We start from the raw sequence: 18,367 nt of genomic DNA, 5'->3' as shown, positions 1-18,367 counted from the left end.
TAGTGCCATTTTTAAAGAGAGGATTCTAGATGCTCGTCAGTACTGATGTGATGCTGTCGGAGAGTACTTTGCTTTTAAATTTTTATATACAGCAAAATGTTATCCTCTGTCCAGATTCACATGAGAACATTGATCTACATGTTCTTCCTTTTAAAAACATTTACTGCTTTACATATATATTAAATCATGTAATTAATCAGATAACAACCACAAACACTCCCCACCACAGAAAAATCAGGCAAAACACAAAATATATCAGGATGTCACTAAAGTTGTTGGGGTGATAACAGTCCAAGCTGTGAGACATTCAAAGCTCATAATAGTATCTATGCAACCATGTAATATGTAATGTGGCAGGACCTGCCCTGCCATTGGAGTCTCTATTTGTATATTGGATAAACAAGCACTAATCAATAGCAAATATCTTCTTCTTTTTTTATCTCTGGTCACTCATAATCTTTGCATCAATTTTTCAAGAAGCCTGGTCTCCCATTACCACATTGTACCAATTATTTAGAGTAGATGTGCTGAACTGTTGTCTTGCCTTTGTAATAGACTGGATGAGAGCCAACAACTGAAGCTCAATCCAGATAAAACTGAGGCACTGTTAGTGGGTGGTTCCCTAGACCGGATGGATGGGAGGTTGCCTACTTTTGATAGCGTTACAGTCCCTTTGAAGGAGCAGATACACAGCTTCCATTGCTATTGCTTGAAGCTCAGGTGCCTTCCATCAGCTTCAGCTGGTGGCCCACCTGCACCCCTTTCTGGATAGATATAGCCTAACTTCTGTTGTCTATGCTTTGGTATCTAGGTTAGATTACTGCAACACATTATATGTGGAGCTGCCTCTGAAGACAGTTCAGAAACTTCAGCTGCTGTAGAATTCAACAACTAGGTTGCTCACTGGGGTAAGATGGTTTGAGCATATTCTGGCCCATCTGCACTGACTGTCAATTAATTTCTTGCTCAATTAAAAGTGCTGGTTTTGACCTATAAAGTCTTAAATGACTCAGGACTGCTATAGCTTAAGACAGTGATGGCCAAAAGCTTGGCCCTACAGCAGTTTTGGAACTACAGCTCCCATCAGACCTAGCTAACAGGACCAGTGGTCGGGGATGATGGGAATTGTAGTCCCAAAACAGCTGGAGGGCCAAGTTTGGCCATCACTGGCTTAAGGACTGCCCCACCTTTTAAATTTCCAAATACATTCTTTCTGAGCCTAAAATGTTACGTGTATTGGAGATTCCACCTCATCTTATTTTCTCATTCAAATAATGCCTGGATCATCACTAAGGGAACAGGTGACATGTTGGATCTCACATGACTCTGCACTTTCTCATAGATATGGAAGGTAAAGTTATATGACCCATATTTGCCAGTTACCACAGTGTGGTCTTGCATCCTTGTTCTCAAAATTTAGATAAGGTTAGGGGAGCAAATTGTTATGGTATAATATCTCACCATAGTACAGATTCTCCACTGTCTGTTCCATTTCTCTGCAGCAGGGGTGATATGTTTCAGCACACTTGTCATGCTCAGCGAGCTGGGACAATGAGTGAGGCAGAGATTGGAAGTGACTTTGAGAAATACTAGAAGTTAAAAATAAATTGCTGGAGAGATGTGAGAGGGATTGCCAGAGGATCACTTCCTCGAACCTTTAAGAGACAAATTTCTTTGCCAAAATTTCATTGTTATACGATTGCAGGGGGAGGGAATATATGGGAAACCCAAATAGATCCCTAAAAGATTTTACTTTTCAAAGAAGAAAGTATTTACAATTATGGACGTGTACAGTATTTCTTTGAAAGTTTGTCTGCCCTCCCCTGTACCTATAGCAGCACTGTTTCCATAGCTATTGGTTCCTTAGGAAACTCTTCAATACATAGATGCCTTCTGATCACCTCAATGCAAGAGAAAGCACAGCAGAAGTTGCTATACACAGTCCATTTCATCCTGGCATTAAAAGCTGCTGCTATACAAGATCAGTTCCAGTCCTCAAAACCCATTAACATCTTAAATGCTTGAAAGCAGTGTATTTGGATGCTGTGCTCTTTAAAGGCACTGCTGCTGATTTATAACAAACTGTAAAGACATACAATGAGCTTTAAAAAGGTGCTTTACTGAAGCTGTTGCATTGAACAGATGCCACAAAACCATAGGCACCAAACTGTAAAGCTGTATTAGTTCTTCAGTGATGTGTAAAGAATATCTTGCTGTAAAGAATACCCAGCAGTGGAAAAAACACCTGCTACTAGTCTTCCTGGGCATTGGGACTGGATAACAGCATACATCAGGGAAATTCCCTGGCCTGTTCCAGAAAACAAACAATATAGTTATGCATAAATTAAATGTCTTGAGTTTCACGAAATGAGTTTGCTCTGTCTTCTTCCTGAGAGGCCTCCTCCCACTTTTTTGTTTTCTACTTTTCTCTTTCTTGTGGCCTATTAAAACATAGTGCCAAAATGTAACAGCCAAAAAGATGGCTAATGTCAAAATGCACACCAGTCCTGTAGCAACCAGCCACTAGGGGTTTGATTATCACTTATTCTGTTCGTTCTTATTTACAGTATTTCTGTACTGCATTCCAGCAGTGTGGTCAAAGCGATTTAGGTTTTTTAAAAAAGCCATTAAAAGAAGTTTTTACTTGATTCTAAATAGAAAACATTTTGATGGATGAGGAGGTCGTTCCATAGCTCTAGGGCAGTGTGTGTGTGTGTGTGTGTGTGTGAGCACACACACAAATCCCACCCCTTGCTGGTGACTATCTAACAATCAAGAAAGATGACACCTGTTGAAGCTTCCAGATCCCACTCATTCAATGTGCTCTAATGTGTAGAACACGATAGAATATTCTAATCTAGACGCTTCTAAATCATAAATGACAGCGGTCAAGTCTCCCTCTGCCAGCAGTAGGTGCAGCTGGTGAGTCTACCATAAATTGGTAAAAACAAAGAAACAAAAGAAAAAGTTATAGCTGCATTTCAGGAGAAGAGTACCCCCTAAGATCTGCCCCCAGGGCCATTAACAGGGGGGAAATTGATTGATTTTTGTCTATAAAAAAGTAAGTCAATTAGAAAGTTTTAAAACAAAATGCAGAGGCAACACTAATGCTTTGACACTTGGGAGAGAGCACCTGGATGTTTAATCACTGAATTACCGAGCGATCAGAGGACGGAATGTTGACCATCCACACGTGAGACTCAAAAGGGGGCACTCCCAAAGCAGCCAAAAATGCAGGAGAAGCTCTATGGAGGATGATAGCAAAGTGGTATTATTTGTTTTCTATACTGCCCTTCATCCAAGAATCACCAGGAACTTTACAATATAAAAACATAGTTCAATCTGTGATCCTGTTTTCATTTCGGCACTATCTATATCACAGTGGCTGTCATGGGGGACTTGCTCCACCTGTCTTGCATCTGGTGATGATTCTTAACAGGATGGCTGCAAACAACAACTTAGATGCTGGCCCAGTTTATGGATCGGATACTGAGTCAAGTCATATCCCAAATGTCAGTTCAGTTTACTGTGTGCAGCATTCTGTTCTGCAATCTCTTAGTTTTTGCCGGAATTTTTCTTTTCCAGCTCTTGACCTGGTGCACATAAAGGAGGACAGTGAAGGGAATGATTCAATAATTTTCCACATGATCTTCTCAACATTATTGTATGATTTTGTAGTAGCATATTGCACTAAAGAAAAAAGTATTATTAATAGTTAATTCTTTCAGGAAGAAAGTTGGGTATGCTACAGTGGCTGCCATGCTGTTCCTATAATCTCTGCCTTGCTGCCCATCCCACATGCTATAACCTCATATCCATTACATTCTGGTTGTAAATATATTAAATGGTACTTGCTTCCTCTTATTTAAATATGATTGACTTCTAAGTAATTTGTTTAGGATTGGGAAGCCCGTTTCTTAAGTGCATTGTACTTAGTTTTATTAAGAATGCAAATGGTTTTTGCAGAACCATCAAGACGCACTGTCAATCTAATGTAATAGGATATGCTCTTTTAGCCTTTAAATCTATTATTTGGATGAAGTTCTAGATTGGACTGAGAAAGTTCTAACCCTGTTTTCTCCTCATACACTTTCATTATTTTTTAAAATTGACTATCTTGATACTTTTAAGCAATTAGTTTATTATGTTGTGGCTCAATGTAGCCTTACATGGGGGAAAAATTCCTCTATCCAACCAGTTCCAAGATCTGTTCTTTAATAATAAGTGTACTAAATTAAAATATAAACAAAAATGCATGAACTAAAGCAATACTAACTTTTGGATTGTGCTAATGGTTTTCAGTCCATGGAAGTGTATGCTGTAATAATTAGTGTTTAAGGTGCCACACGACTGTTGTCTTGCTGCAATGTATTTATTGTGGTTATCATTGTGTAAATTAAAGAAAAGCTAGAAAATACATCTTCTGATACAGTCAATCAGAATGAATATAGGATGTTCTGTTACCATCAACTTTGTCTATATTAACTGGCAGCAGCTCCCCAGGGTTTGAGACAGTCCTGTCTTCCCTAGAGATATCTGGAAATGTGAGGGGCTGAACCTGGTGTGTTTTGCATGCAAAGCATGCACTCTACCACTGAGCTAAAACATGTTAATTCAGCAAATATACAATTGGGGCTGCTGCTATTGGGGGATGTCCAGTTGGCATTGACTACTTCTTCTTCTTCTTCTTCTTCTTCTTCTTCTTCTTCTTCTTCTTCTTCTAGTATTTGTACCCCACCCATTTGACTGGGTTTCCCCAGCCATTCTGGGCAGCTTCCAACAAATATAAAAGCATAATAACATGACAGGGCCTTATTTGTGGAATGCCATCCCTGGTTGAGATAGTATTTGAAACGGTTTTTATAATGCTTTTAAATTTATGATGATGATGACACCCTGAGCTCCTTTGGGAAGAAGGGTGGGATATAAATTGAATGAATGAATGAATGAATAAATAAATAATGATAATAAATACACATTGGTGAGCATCAGGTAGCTTAGAGGACCCTGGAGAGGCAGAGGTTAGAACAGGGCTCACACTTCTTCTAAGGCTACCTTTACCTGAAGTTTCAGGTGTGCATAAAGTAGAACTAGGCAAAAACCTCTGATCAGGAACAAATGCAATACTGCCAAACAATATTCTGGATCAGACAGGCATGACTTTAAATGCAGGTGGGCAAGAAGAATTCCCCGTTTGGCACTGCGTACACCTCATGTCTCGTTCAACCTAGTGTCTCGTTCAGCCACTTTAAAGCGCTCACCTGAGGTTCAGATCCCTGTTGTGTTATCTTAGCACACGAGGATAAGATGACCCAGTTTGTTGGACATGTACAGCATTATACAAAATCTTGTCCACCTAAGTACATGTTTGAATTGGGATTCAATTAACTTATGCCTGTCCTGACATTATGAAGACACACGTTTTTGGTAGTTTTCCAGATCCATACATGTGTCTTGTGTCGAGATGCAAGTAATAATAATGATAAGTGACAGCATGTGCCTTAATTCAGGTCAGCATTAAGAACATTGTGATTTGTGTACATCTTATATTCCCGATTCCCCATCTTTGCAAATGAAGAGGTTCCTCCCTTCCTTTTCTTTTGAAGTTCTAAAGCAGAACTGCTAGTGACCCACTTTTGTGAACAGTTCTCTTAACTAACCCCTGTACTCAATCATACATTTTTTCCTCTCTTCCACCCACTGTCTGTCTAGCCTGGTTTTAAAATTTTATATATGTACTTTTAAAAAATTGATTAGTTGGAGAGCTGCCCGTTCTTCTGTGCTGTATAATAAGGATTTTTTTTATAAAAAAAACCCTGCACACAGAATTCTGTATAGTGTAATTAAAACTGACCCAGATTTGGACCTGAGAACACCAGGACTTAGCCAAACTTGCCATGAGCTGAGTTCTGATGGCAGATGGGAACTAATGAGGACATACTATACTCCAGAATTTCCCAGCTGCTTGGCTCCTTTTTTGTACAAACAAGGTTTGGAGTGAAGTCCTGATCCCAGGAGTATGTTCAGCAAATGTGCTGCACCCAGCATTTTGGGAAGCGAGGCAACACTGACAGCCTGTTTCAGAGTATTTTTAAGGCCTGAGTTCCAAAGGGCTTTTTAAATATAATTGAACATTAATGCAGACACATTATATATTAGCTTCCTTTTCCACCAGTGTTGGAAAAGCCTACCTGCTTCAAGCACTGCTTTGATTTCATGCTTATGTTCCTCCTGTCCCAGGACAGAGCCAGACTTTATTGAAGAGGGTGCACTAACATTACAATGTATGGGCTCCGTATCCTATAGGTTCCATGATCTGTTCAACGTCCTGGGACTCTTCAGGTAGATGTAATTGAATCGGGCTGAAGCAGCTGTAGCTGGCATGTGGTCCCTCGGATTGCTAGCACCTGCTTATTTTTTTGTAACTCACTAGAGCAAAAGTTGTGCCAAAACCAGCATTGGTCTTGGAGCGGATAAAGCACTCCACATCTTATATCCCATTCCCCTTCCAACCAAGCCGCGTAATTACTGGTGCCTGCATTAATAAATTCTGGTAGTGAGCAGGGGTAGGTTTATGCCGCTTCTTGTCCAAGCCTTCCTTTAACAAGTGCTCTGCCAATTCCTGCTCTCCTCTCCATAAGCAATAAGTGACAGGCTTAATACTGATCAGGTGCTCTGGATTGCTCTGCCCTCCTTACAAAACTGGGCAACCCAGCACTTTCTATATCCAGTTTAAATTACAGGCACCAAATTTTATTTGCTGCTTGAACAGTCTTCCTGGCAATTTCAGATGAGTCTTGATGTCTAACAAATGATTGCCTGCTCTTCTCAACCCTGCTTTTCTGCTATGGATTCTGTAATTTTGACTCTGTTATTGTTTCCACAATAAAGCTTTTGCCATTTTAAATTGCTAAGACTGTAAGGTGGTCCTAGAGCATTTGTTTTTGCTACAACAAACATGGCTACCGTTTTAGGAGTTGTTTCCACAATATAAATGTTTTAAGGTGTACACTTTGAAAGGGAACATGGAAGTTGGTACAGCATAGTAGGACTACTAATCACCACCACTATTATTTATTAAACTTGTTTACTGCCCTTTGTATGTCACCATTGTGGACAGCTTCCTTGCTGCATTCACTATCACTAGGTAAGCTGAATGATGAGCCCTTACCAGTTTTCAATTGTTTTCAACCAGCCATCTCCCAACCTATTTCCTTGCATTAAGCTCTGGAGTATACCAAGGAGCCAAACGGGCTCCATGAAGTGAAAGAGGGCACTTGGGGTGACCGTGTCAAGTTATTTGGATGTTCCAGAAGTCAGCCAGGGATTTGATCTTTCTCCAAGGGCAGATCATCCTGAAAGGTTCCCCCGTCTCTGCAGAGGGGAAAAAGTGCTGAAAGCCTAATCTCTACAGAAAGTCATCTAATGATGAGAAAGGACTGTTGTCAATACCCGCCCCCGCCCCCCAGCTTTCAGATCACTCACTTCCTGTCCAGTTGAGAAAACAAGGTCCAGAGTGTTGCCTGCCACATGTGTTGAGCCAATGACATGTTGGGACAGCCGCGTGGTCATAATGGCAGCCATGAAGTCCTGAGCCATCCCAAAGCCAGTTGCCTTGGCATGGGTGTTGAAGTCCCCCAAAACCAGCAGTATGGGGCTCCTCAACATCAGTCATAAAGGTGAGATCGGCCTCCTCATCCATAATCAGATAATGGATGAGGGAGGTCTCACTCAGAGTTTAGCTGGCATTCAGCAACAGCAGCTGCAGAGCCCAGGGCTAGCTGATAGGATAACCGTAATTCCCCAGACTGGACAAGGTGTGGTCACTTCCTACCTGTGCCCTGTGCCCCTTATCCAGCCTGCCTACCCCCACCCCATACTTTCTCTTGTCCAGAACCACTGTGACTAGGGTTGCTCCTGCACTCTCCACCTCCTCTCTTCCAAGGTGCATCCTATATCCCTTAATTTAAAAATAATAAAAACCCAAAATTTAAAAACCCACAAGCTTAAAAAAGTAAAAAAAACAACAACAATTTTAAACAGGGCCATAAAACCAGCAACACCCCCCCCCAAAACACCCCCTAAACAATGCCCCAACCCAATAGTCTGCTCAGCCACCTCAGCTTTTTATAGCTGGAGTTAGCCACGGCTTTGCTCACCTAGGCCAGGTAGAAAAGGCCCACAAGGCTGGGATGAGGTGCTTATGGATTCCATCAGATTTTGGTTATGCATTTGAATTGTGAACCTATGTGAACATATGCCTTACAAACCTGAATTGCAAATAATGATCAAATCATAGTTTACAATTATAGTTTGGAAGGCAAATGCAGACCATGATTTGCCAGCTTGCATGCAACAGCAAACTGTGGTTTGCCACAGAAGCGAGGAAAATGGAATGTATAACAAGGAGAGAAGGAATGAGTGAGTTAGCCTGAGACTCACTTGCCTTTTATATGAACTGAGCAAGTGCCTGTGTCCATGCTTTTGCCATGTATGATTTGTGAAGAGGGGTGTGTGTGTTGGCTTATCACTTAGCACAGAGACATATACTTTCCCTTACCTTGGTTCACGGCTGTTCATTATATCTGCTGTAGCAATATAATTGCCTGCCATTGCTTTATTTTGTTTTACATATTACCTGTGCCAAAGTATTGTTTTAGTTTGTTTTGGTTTTTAGCGAAAAATATATCAATAAATATCTAATTATGAGGTGGGGGGGGACATACCGGCATACATAAACAAAAAAGCAAATTAAGAACACAGAGAATATAAAGGATGCTATATATGCAGCAAGTAAATAAATCCTTATATGTCAATCAAACATAAAAGGTTCCTTGCATTGATACAAAACATGGAATGGAAAAGGCTTTCATTTGTAAGTTTTTTCAGTCCCTGCTCAGTACAGAGAAGCACACTAGTGCATCATACTCTTGGCTAGACCTGATGCTCCCCAGAAGGACCAATCCTGCTGGACAATTTAGCTTATTAGGATTAGGAAGATGCTTCCAGGATTCCAGTTTGGCCTGATAACCAAACAGATGGGATAGGAGGATTTTAAATGACCAGAAACCTTCACAAGTTATAGGATATTGTGGAATATTCTCTAGTTGTGCTTAATCAGAAAATGTGTTGTATTGGGTTGTTCTCCCAGGGAAGCCATTTAGCCTAATGGGCCACTGAAAGGCAATGGGTAGCTGAATAATTGGGACAGTGATGGCAATGCTTTAGTTTTGGCTAATGCCATCGGGTTAAGTGATGTGTAGCCAGTTGTTTAATGAGTAAAAAGTCTAGTATTTTAAATTGAGCCATATTTTGTTAGATCAGTGTAGGAAGTTGAAGGCTCACTATCTCTGTTGAGTTTTATATGCATTTGTTGAACTTCATGTAAGATTCTTTAGAGTATACTGGCTGTGCACAATCCTTTTCTGTCTTGTCAAATGTACATTTGTAGCGATGCATCTTACTAGTAGTTAATTCCACCAGAACTTTGGTGGCCTGCAGTTTATGTCTCCTAGTTTGTACCGTCTGTTGTGTGACTTATCCTGTTGTTTATTAAAATATTTATAGACAGCTATTTACCCAGGTTTCAAGTCTATTTATAGATTTATAGACTATACAATACAGTGCAGTTGTTGTTTGAAAAAAGAACAGGCTAAAACAGCAATGAATTCCCAAAGGACAACTAAAATGAAAAGGCTTTCTTTTATTTGTTTGCTAATGCTTATCAAAGTAGGAGTTCTTCAAACTTAGCATTAGGGCTGCTACAAAAAAGACCCTGTGCTTGGTAGAGGCTAACAGAGCTTTCCCATTAAATGAATTTCGCAGCAGGGCCTTTTGAGATGATTAAGTCCTGAGGGCTTGACATAATCAGGAATGTTCAGGACTGGAATCAGCACTTTGAGTTAAGCCCAGAAATAAACTGTCAACCAGTGCAGGTGCTTCAGAAACAGATGGGGATATATGGAAACAACCGTCTCAATCTCTTATCCAGTAGACTGCCACATTCTGCACTCCCTGAAGTTTTATAATTATCTTCAGCAGCAGCTCCACATAGTGTGCATTACGGTAGTCTGATCTAGAAGTCACCAAGGCATGAATAGCAGTGGTCAGGTTTCCACATTCCAGCACTGAGTATAGCTATAATATTAGCAAAAATCCAGAAGCAGTAACCCCAAGTTGTGAACTTGGTCCTTACACACCAGCCACTGATTTCCCCACTACAATTAATTCTGTTTTATCTAGGTTTACCTTAAGTTCATTTGCCTTTATCCAGTTCCCCACTGATTTCAGGCAAGCATTTAAGCCTTTCATTGCTTCACCTGGGTTGAATGAAAATGAAAAATAGAGATGGGTGACATCAGCATACCAAACTCCATAACGCCAGATAACTGGTCCAGCAGTTTCATGTAGATTTTCTGTTTTCTGCTTCTATTCAGCTTTAAGGTGGCAACTTTAACCAATATTCCATTAGATTACTTAGATTTAATTGCCAAACCCTGCCTTTGTATTCTCTCATCCTATTTTCTTCTGTATGGAATTTGACAAGGAGATAGTAGTTAGTTAGGTGGCCGTGATTCTGTCACATCTAGTTAGAAGAAACTAAAGGATCTAATTATTTTTGAAGATTCCTTCAAAAGTGAATCTTCTCCTTATAGTAGGACTCTATGATCAACCCATTTGTTTAGTTCTAATAGGTAAAAAAAGGTAAAGGTAAAGGACCCCTGGACGGTTAGGTCCCAGTCAAAGGCGACTATGGGGTTGCGACACTCATCTTGCTTCAGGCTGAGGGAGCCAGCGTTTGTCCACAGACAGCTTTCCGGGACACGTGGCCAGCATTACTAAACCGCTTCCCTAGGGCCACTACCAGACTGTCACTATTTTCAAGTTATGATTCAACTGTATACCAGCAAATTTAGGTTGCTGGCTAGATGGGTGTCTTCTTCCTCCGTCTACTTCATGTGCGCCCTTCTTGAAGTTGCCTGCTTGGTGGAAGAGGACGACCAAATAGATTTGGGGTTCTTGTGCACCAAACCTGTTTCAAAAGCAAAACTTCACACACACACACCGCCCACCTATTTTGTTGTGGTAAGAAAAGTGACAGGAAATTAACTGGAACGGGTAGAATAATGGTGGTGTTGGGTAACAGCTTATTACTTCCATGCAAAGCAAACAAACAAAAGCAACTCAGAATGCCAGTGTATAATCCTGAAGCAAATTTTGTGTAAAGAAATCACAATGCATAGTGAAAAAACAGGTGGTCGGGAAGAGCTATAGATTGGTGATGCTTCCTTCTTTAAAATGGAAACATTTAACAGTTGCAAGTGAGTTTTTCCAAGTTACTATGACAATTAGACATGTTAATTGCACATATTGACAGTTGAAGTTGTAAGTGCCCTTTGTGTTGCATCTCCTGTTGTTCTGAGGCCTACCTAATAACTCCAGTGGCATTTATATTATAAAACTCAGATAATGACTGAAAAAACTGCTATCCTGAAGACAGTAGTGAAAGTAGATATTCAAGTTTGTGTGCTCTCTTTTACTTGCTCTTTTACTTTTATTTCAACAGTTTGTATGCCACTGAATTAAAGCAGACGCTAAGCAGTGAACTTTTTAATGAAAAGTTGTGTTCATGTGCAGCTCTAAGCATCTTTCTTCTTCACCTTCTAGGGAACTAGAGGGCTTAACGCATCTGCTGCTTCTTGCTCCTGCTCTGAAAACAATCCCTCCTTATATTTGCTAGTAGAGCTCAACCTTGCATCCCACTCCATCATGTTGATTCTCATTTGGCTTCATGGTAAGCTTGTATTTGCTCTATGTATCGCTGTAAGGTAAAGTCCTCATAGGCTTAGCATACCCCCGATAATAACATTGAGCACTGAAATCAATATACTTCATGCCCATCCAAAATTGTTCAATCATGTCCCAGTTCCCATTGTAGGAAAAGGGTGGGCGTACTGAATTAGCATTGAAGTTGAGCTTCTGCATAATTTTTTATACAAATCAAATATGAACTAAAATATGTGACAGAATTAAATCCATCAGATCTAATAAAAGAAATAGAGGGAAGCAAAGAAAGCTTGGACCTTAAATCCCATTAACCAGGCCAGAGAGAAAATGTGTTAAAAGGGAGCTGCACTGTATCTTTTCGCATTGTCTGTTGGAATAATCTTTTTCACCCTTTAAGTGGAGTGTTTAAAAATCCTGGTATTTCTGAAACAAAAAGAATACACAGCCACTGAGCTAGCTGGTTTTTATACCTTTTCTGAGTATTGTCCTTCAGTACAATACGGAGCCATTTCTTTGTTCTCAGAAGCAAGCAGTTAAATTGTATGTAAATGTATGCAAATTAGATGCTGTCTAATAAAGAGAGTCATTAGATGGAAAAATATTTAGTTTGGCAAAAGAAGAGAAAAGAGGGGAAAAGAAAGCAGGTGTATTTTGGAAGAGATAAATGTACGATTGCTAAAAGCCCTCTAACTTCGGATGAGGATTTCTAAAAAAGGCTATTTAAATTTCTTGTAGGAGGTTTATTCCTTTGTTCTTCCATTTTCTCTGTGTGTCGAAAATTATACATACATAGTTGTAATATAAATGTGACATTTATGTAAAATTCAGTATATATCTTGAACAGGCTATGCCCTGTTTGTGCATCCACAAAAATAGATATGTTTGCATAAACCTATATACTTGAGGGTCTGTATAAAAGAGAAGATAGCACTGAAATAAACCATTCTATTAATGTATGTTAAAAGTACCTAGATGATTTTGCAACCATTTCGCCCATTAAGTCATCTTACTAGGATTAGAGGTGTGATACTGTATTTCTGTTGTTCAAGCTACACCGAGCATATTGCTGGACTCAGAGTTACCAAAACTAACACAAGGGATCTCCATTTGGTGCTAAAACTGACCCTGTATCAAAGTAGCAGCAACCACTGGTGCTTGTTTTTCAGTAAAGGGAGCTGGCATTAGCTCCCTGCATGAGATTTTAAGCCTTGCATCACAGGCCAACACTTCTTAGCACGAGTACATCCTTACACCAGCTAGGAGCTGTAGCAAAAAATACATTTCTTCCCCTTTGGCAAAAAATATATATGTGGCATTATCCAGTTGTACCCTATCTGAATTACACAGGTCCCTAGCTCTGTGAGGTTATCGGGATTCGGAGTTGGGTGCTACCAATATGTGGATAACCCTCAGTTCTATTTCTTCCTGTCATCAGAGTGAGACGAGGCCATGCAAGTTCTGCACTCTTGTCTGATCACTGTAATGAGGGCAAATAAATTGAAACTGAATTCCAAAAAATGGGCATGCCACAGCTGGGTGGTTCCTGGATCTGAGACTTAGGTGAGCAGCTCTGTTCATGATGGAGTTGCAGTCCCCTTGTGTCTTTGATTTCAGCGGAGACCCAAGTGTCTGCAAGGGGCAGCCTGAATAGGATAATCCATGCTGTGTTAAGTTCCCATTTGGATTACTGTAATGCAGTCTAGAAGGGCTGCTCTGGAAGACAACTTGGAAAGTGCAGCCTGTGTAAAATGCAGAAGCTTGACTCTTAAGTGGAATCACTAGTCAAACCTATATTATACATTATACATTATACATGTTGTGCACTGACTGCCCACATGGTTCTGGTCCAAATTCAAGGTTTTACAGAAGACTTATAAAGCCCCCAAACAACTTGAGGCCTAAATACTTGGAAGAATGCCTCTCTCAGTTATAAATATAGTCTTTCCAAGAGTTAAGATTGGCTGAGAGGTCCAACTTAGTGTCCTGGCAGTGGGTGCACTATATTTGGTGGTGATGTATGAGCAAGTCTTCTCCATGGTGGCACTCTGGCTTTCAAACACCCTGCTTCTTGAAATTCAGCTAGCATTGTCGCTTTTGTTATTTCATTGCCAGCTCAAAACACCACTTTTTATGCATGTTTAGGAAGTTAACAGTAATATTTGCTCATGGCTATGAATGTTATTTTAATGAAATTGTTGCTCCTCGCCCTGAGAAATTTGGATCAAAGGTGGAATGTAAATAGTCTCAATAAATGCTACTTGTTACAACATAAGCCTTGCCCCACCTCACCATGGAATAGGAATATCACAATAGGAGTATCACAGTAGGAATGGCAAGTTCACATTTCCTTCACACAGATGGGAAGAGGCGTTGCTTTTACCTGCGCTGGTTTTTTTATTTTTAAAAACTTAATGCTCCTTTATGCTCCTTGCTTTTACAGCAGCAAGCCCATGATTTCCTGCACCACAACCATTTACACTCCTCACCCTTGGAAACCTGGTTAGCTGCTATGTAGCCATAGGGGTGTGTGTGTGTGTGTGTGTGTGTGCGCGCGCGCGCGCGCAAAAGAGAGGAATATTAGGGATGGAACAAAGGAGAGGTAGCAGGACAAGGGGATGCCTGCACCGGAGCTGCGGCAATGAAACTATTGGCTACTGAATTGCCTCCGCTTGTTCTGCCTCTTGGAGACCCACCTAACGCAACCCAGTGTCCAAAAGAGAAGGAAACATGAGTATAATGCGATCATGTGATGCCAGTGTTTACATCCTCTCAGCTGTTTCTGCTCCCCTCTCCCTGCCCCTCCCCTCTCCTCTCACAGTCACACAGTCAGGACCAGTGACCCTCTTACCCATCCACTAGATTCCTTGTTGAGGTTTTTTACCACTGCGTCACTTCCCTCCCCCAGCCACTCTCCAGCCAAGGGAAGTGACTTCTTGTCACTTCCACTGGCATTGGGGCACAGCCTCCCCCGGAATTAAAAACAAAACAAAAAACTGAAAAAACAACAACAGAAAACCAAAAGAAACCCCATGTTTCCTCATGTCCTGGAAATCTCTGACATCTTTTAATATTCGAATTTCCCCTCCAGACGCCATTTTAGGCATCCGATTTCCTGGCATGTCTGGAATTTTCCAGATGTATGGCAAGCCTAGGAAAGATCAGCCTGCAAGTCTAGTATTCTGAACTTCTGATCAGCTTCAAACTCTGGAGCGATTGTAGCTCAGCGGCCGAGGATATACTTTGCATGCAGAAAGTCTCACGTCCAATCCCTCGCATCTCTAATTAAAAAGAAGAAGAACGCTAAATATATTTACGTTCGATTCTGGCAACAGCTTTCTTATTATGGGCTAGATGGAAAATGTGTCTAGATATAAACTTCTTTTATTTTTGTTTCTTCTCTAATTTCTTAGGCAACAAAAAAGTCCTTCTTAAATAGCTCCAGAGAATACCAAAAACCAGACTGACTATTCTCTGTTAGTTCACAGAAAGTTTTAAGCATCAGACTTTGAATTCTGTCTCGTTTTATCACATTCTATTCCTGCTCAGGGATTCTTCCACTCATTTCCATATGAGCTTGTCTACCTAAATTGACCCTTGCATTGTTCGAGAATAGATTGGATTAAGCTTTCACCCAAGGCACCTCTTTTTGTGTGTGTGTGTGTGTGTGTGTGTGTTGAAGTTATATATTAAAAACTGTTTTCAATCAGATGTGTGAGTTTTCTGTTAACTGTTAACTTGTTGCCATGGCAGTACTGGAGCAATGTATGCACGTAGACATATATGTGTTTAAAATACACGTATATTAAATTAGTGTTTTAAAAATATTTACATATATAGCTTAGGAATTGGCATCATTCCCAGAATTACTGGAACTACCTTCCCCAGGAACATTTGGACTTGAATAATCTCCTTAGCAGCACCTCCCCCTACTCCTGAAGCATAACAGTTTGTAGAAATGGCACTTCAGTTAGTACTTGACTTCTTATCTTGCAGTGACTGAGTTCTTTGGAACTGCAATATATGTTTTAGCTTTGTGCTTTAAAATGGCCTTTGCTAATGGTTTCTCCTTGAAGTATTCAAAAATGTGAACCCCCAGCTGCAGAAGATGTGTTTTTGAAGGGTCAATAATGCTGTTGTCCACCTAGTCGGATTTCCGTCTCTTTAAATATTATTTTGAGGTTTAGATAAACTACAGAACTCTAGATAGTTCCAGATAATGTTAAACCATTCCAAGCATATTTCTAAGATATTGCCACAAATGTTGACATCTGAAATCCAGCATGGCAGGCAACTGTAAGAAAATCGAATTTTGCAGTAGTGCCAGAAAGTTGGTCTGTTTGTCTTGTAAGTTCTTTTTCCAGAATCCAGAATGATCAGTGGCATCCAGGTTCCCAAGATGGCTTTGTCTTCAAAGTAAAAGCAACTTCAGATGTTATACCAGTGAAGAGTGAGTAGGAAGCACAAGCATCTTGTGCTTCTTATTCCTTCACATTGTTGCAGTCTTCTGCATCACTCAGAGTGAAGACATATGCAAGTTCCTACAGGGCAGATAGAAAGGATTTATTTCACATGTTGAAGAAAAGGAAGCATGAAGCCACTTCCAACAGAGTGTTCCAATTTTCTCTGTCTGCTCAGGATGTGAATTTGGTAACTTGCACATTCACAAGATTAGTGATGGCAAGCAATAAGACAACTGAGAACTAGTCTCCCAACAGTTCGTATTAAATTATTAGTTCTAGAATTTACCATTTTCTGGGTGACCACCAATTTATTGGAACTGTTTCCAGTGCATATAGCGTTTCGAGATGTGTACTTCCTAAAATAGGTTTTAAAGAATAAAAGATTCTACACTAAACTAATCCTGGTGCTAGCAAATTGGCTGTCGGACTAGCAGCTTTTGATATTACCTAGTTATTGTTGTTGTTGCCGTTATTTCTTTTTAATTATGCAAAGTGCTAATCAGTTTGATTATGCACAGTGCTAATCAGGTTAATTATGCAAAGTGCTAATCAGTTGTTCTCTAAGCACATGGGGAGTGCAGAGGTGCTGATGGTGAATAGTGCTGCTACATGGGGGTAGTCACGGCAGTCGTTTTCTATTAAGAAAGAGGAGCAAGTGAGATGGCACAGAGAATTTTACCTCTTAAAATTATTTTTAAAAATGAAGACAGCTGTAGGGACAGGAATTCCACAACAGTGGTACATTTAACCTAAAATGCTGTTTTTCTCTCCAAATAACTTGGTCAGAATTGAATGGGCCGGTGATATATAAACATTTTATTAATTTTCCAGAAAATTAATAGCTAGGATCCATCACAGAGTTAAGCATGCATAAGACCACTGATATAGCATACTTGTCAATGTAGGAGTATGGCCACTGTGGCCTGTGTGTTTGCTACAAGTAGGGCAGTTTTTCTTATAATCATTTTGGTGATAGATGCTTCGTGGTGGAATACAGTGGTACCTTGGTTTACAACCATAATCTGTTCCGGAGGTCCATTTGTAAACCAAAACAGGTTGTAACCCAAGGCGTGCTTTTGCCAATGGGGCCTCCAAAAATAATTTGTTTGTAATCCAAAAAAAAAATATGGGTTGCAATCCAAAAAAAGTTTGCAAACTGGGACATGCACTTCCGGGTTTGACGTGTTTGCAATCCAAAACTTAAGCAAACCAGACTGTTTGCAAACCAAGGTACCACTGTACTGAGGTATGTGCAGATGATAAAAAGTAACGATAGGAAGTAAAATGATTTCACCCTGCTAGTTCATTATTAGACACACACACACACACACACACACACACACACTGAGAAGAACTGGTTTTTTAACTAAGGTAAGTGAGCTGAAGGGATATTGGAAACGGGGCAAGTTCTAACAGAGTAGGAGGACCACTAACAGAACAACAATTATGGTTCTGGAGGTCCCTACTGCAGACATACATCTCTCTCTGATGTTCTTGCACTGGTAGTGGGGGCTGAAATGAGGCATTCCCAGGGCATATCAGGGACAGCCAAGGATCCAGTAGACCCTGAATCCCCTGACATATCCCAAGACTAGGCCCTTTTCCAACCCTCTGATTGAACAGCCTCTCAAGGTAAGGAAAAGCTCCCACCTCCTACCCTGATTGTAGCAAGCTAGCCATTTATGAAGTGGTTGTACTTCTGCTGCAGAATCTCCCCACCCCACAAAAAAAGGATTGTTCTGTAAATCTTAATAAAGATTGCCAATGGTCCCCATTTTTAACTGAATTCTGCACCTTGCTCTTTCAATTATGTAATGATTTTATGTTTTAAAAAACCACGCTTTGATCTTCGGATGAAGGGTTGTAGAAACATTTTAACAACAGCAGCAGCACATTTCAACAACAACAACAACAAGGCCGCATGAAAAACTCTGAAATAGAATAAGTGGTGGTCATGCGTGTTTGAGGTACGATCTTGATGAGAAGCACCCAAACAGACCTACCTAGTTCTAATAAAATGCTAAGAATTTCCCCTTCAAAAATTGGACCTTGTAAAAGTGCCTCAATTTTAGCATACATATTAACATGATATTATGGGTTATTATTATTTTTTACAAGAT

The 18,367-nt window shown here is 40.3% G+C and overlaps 1 protein-coding gene across 26 annotated transcripts in view; it reads left to right on the top strand.

The window, feature by feature from the left end:
* The window catches only part of ZBTB20 (zinc finger and BTB domain containing 20), a 493,834-nt gene that overhangs the window by 107,626 nt on the left and 367,841 nt on the right, over nt 1-18,367 (top strand). For 9 of the 26 annotated variants that reach the window (XR_014525529.1, XM_083500914.1, XM_083500897.1 and 6 more), the window contains exon 3: nt 11,668-11,794. The exons of 14 other annotated variants lie outside the window; for them this stretch is intronic. The gene's annotated coding sequence lies outside the window, so the exon portion shown is untranslated. 3 more of the 26 variants (XM_083500915.1, XM_083500916.1, XM_083500893.1) reach the window with 3 other exon arrangements.

This window comes from Podarcis liolepis (assembly GCF_965112155.1).
Source record: "Podarcis liolepis genome assembly, chromosome: 4".
In the NCBI taxonomy this organism is placed as follows: domain Eukaryota; kingdom Metazoa; phylum Chordata; class Lepidosauria; order Squamata; family Lacertidae; genus Podarcis; species Podarcis liolepis.
This window is presented reverse-complemented; position numbering and strand designations above follow the sequence as displayed.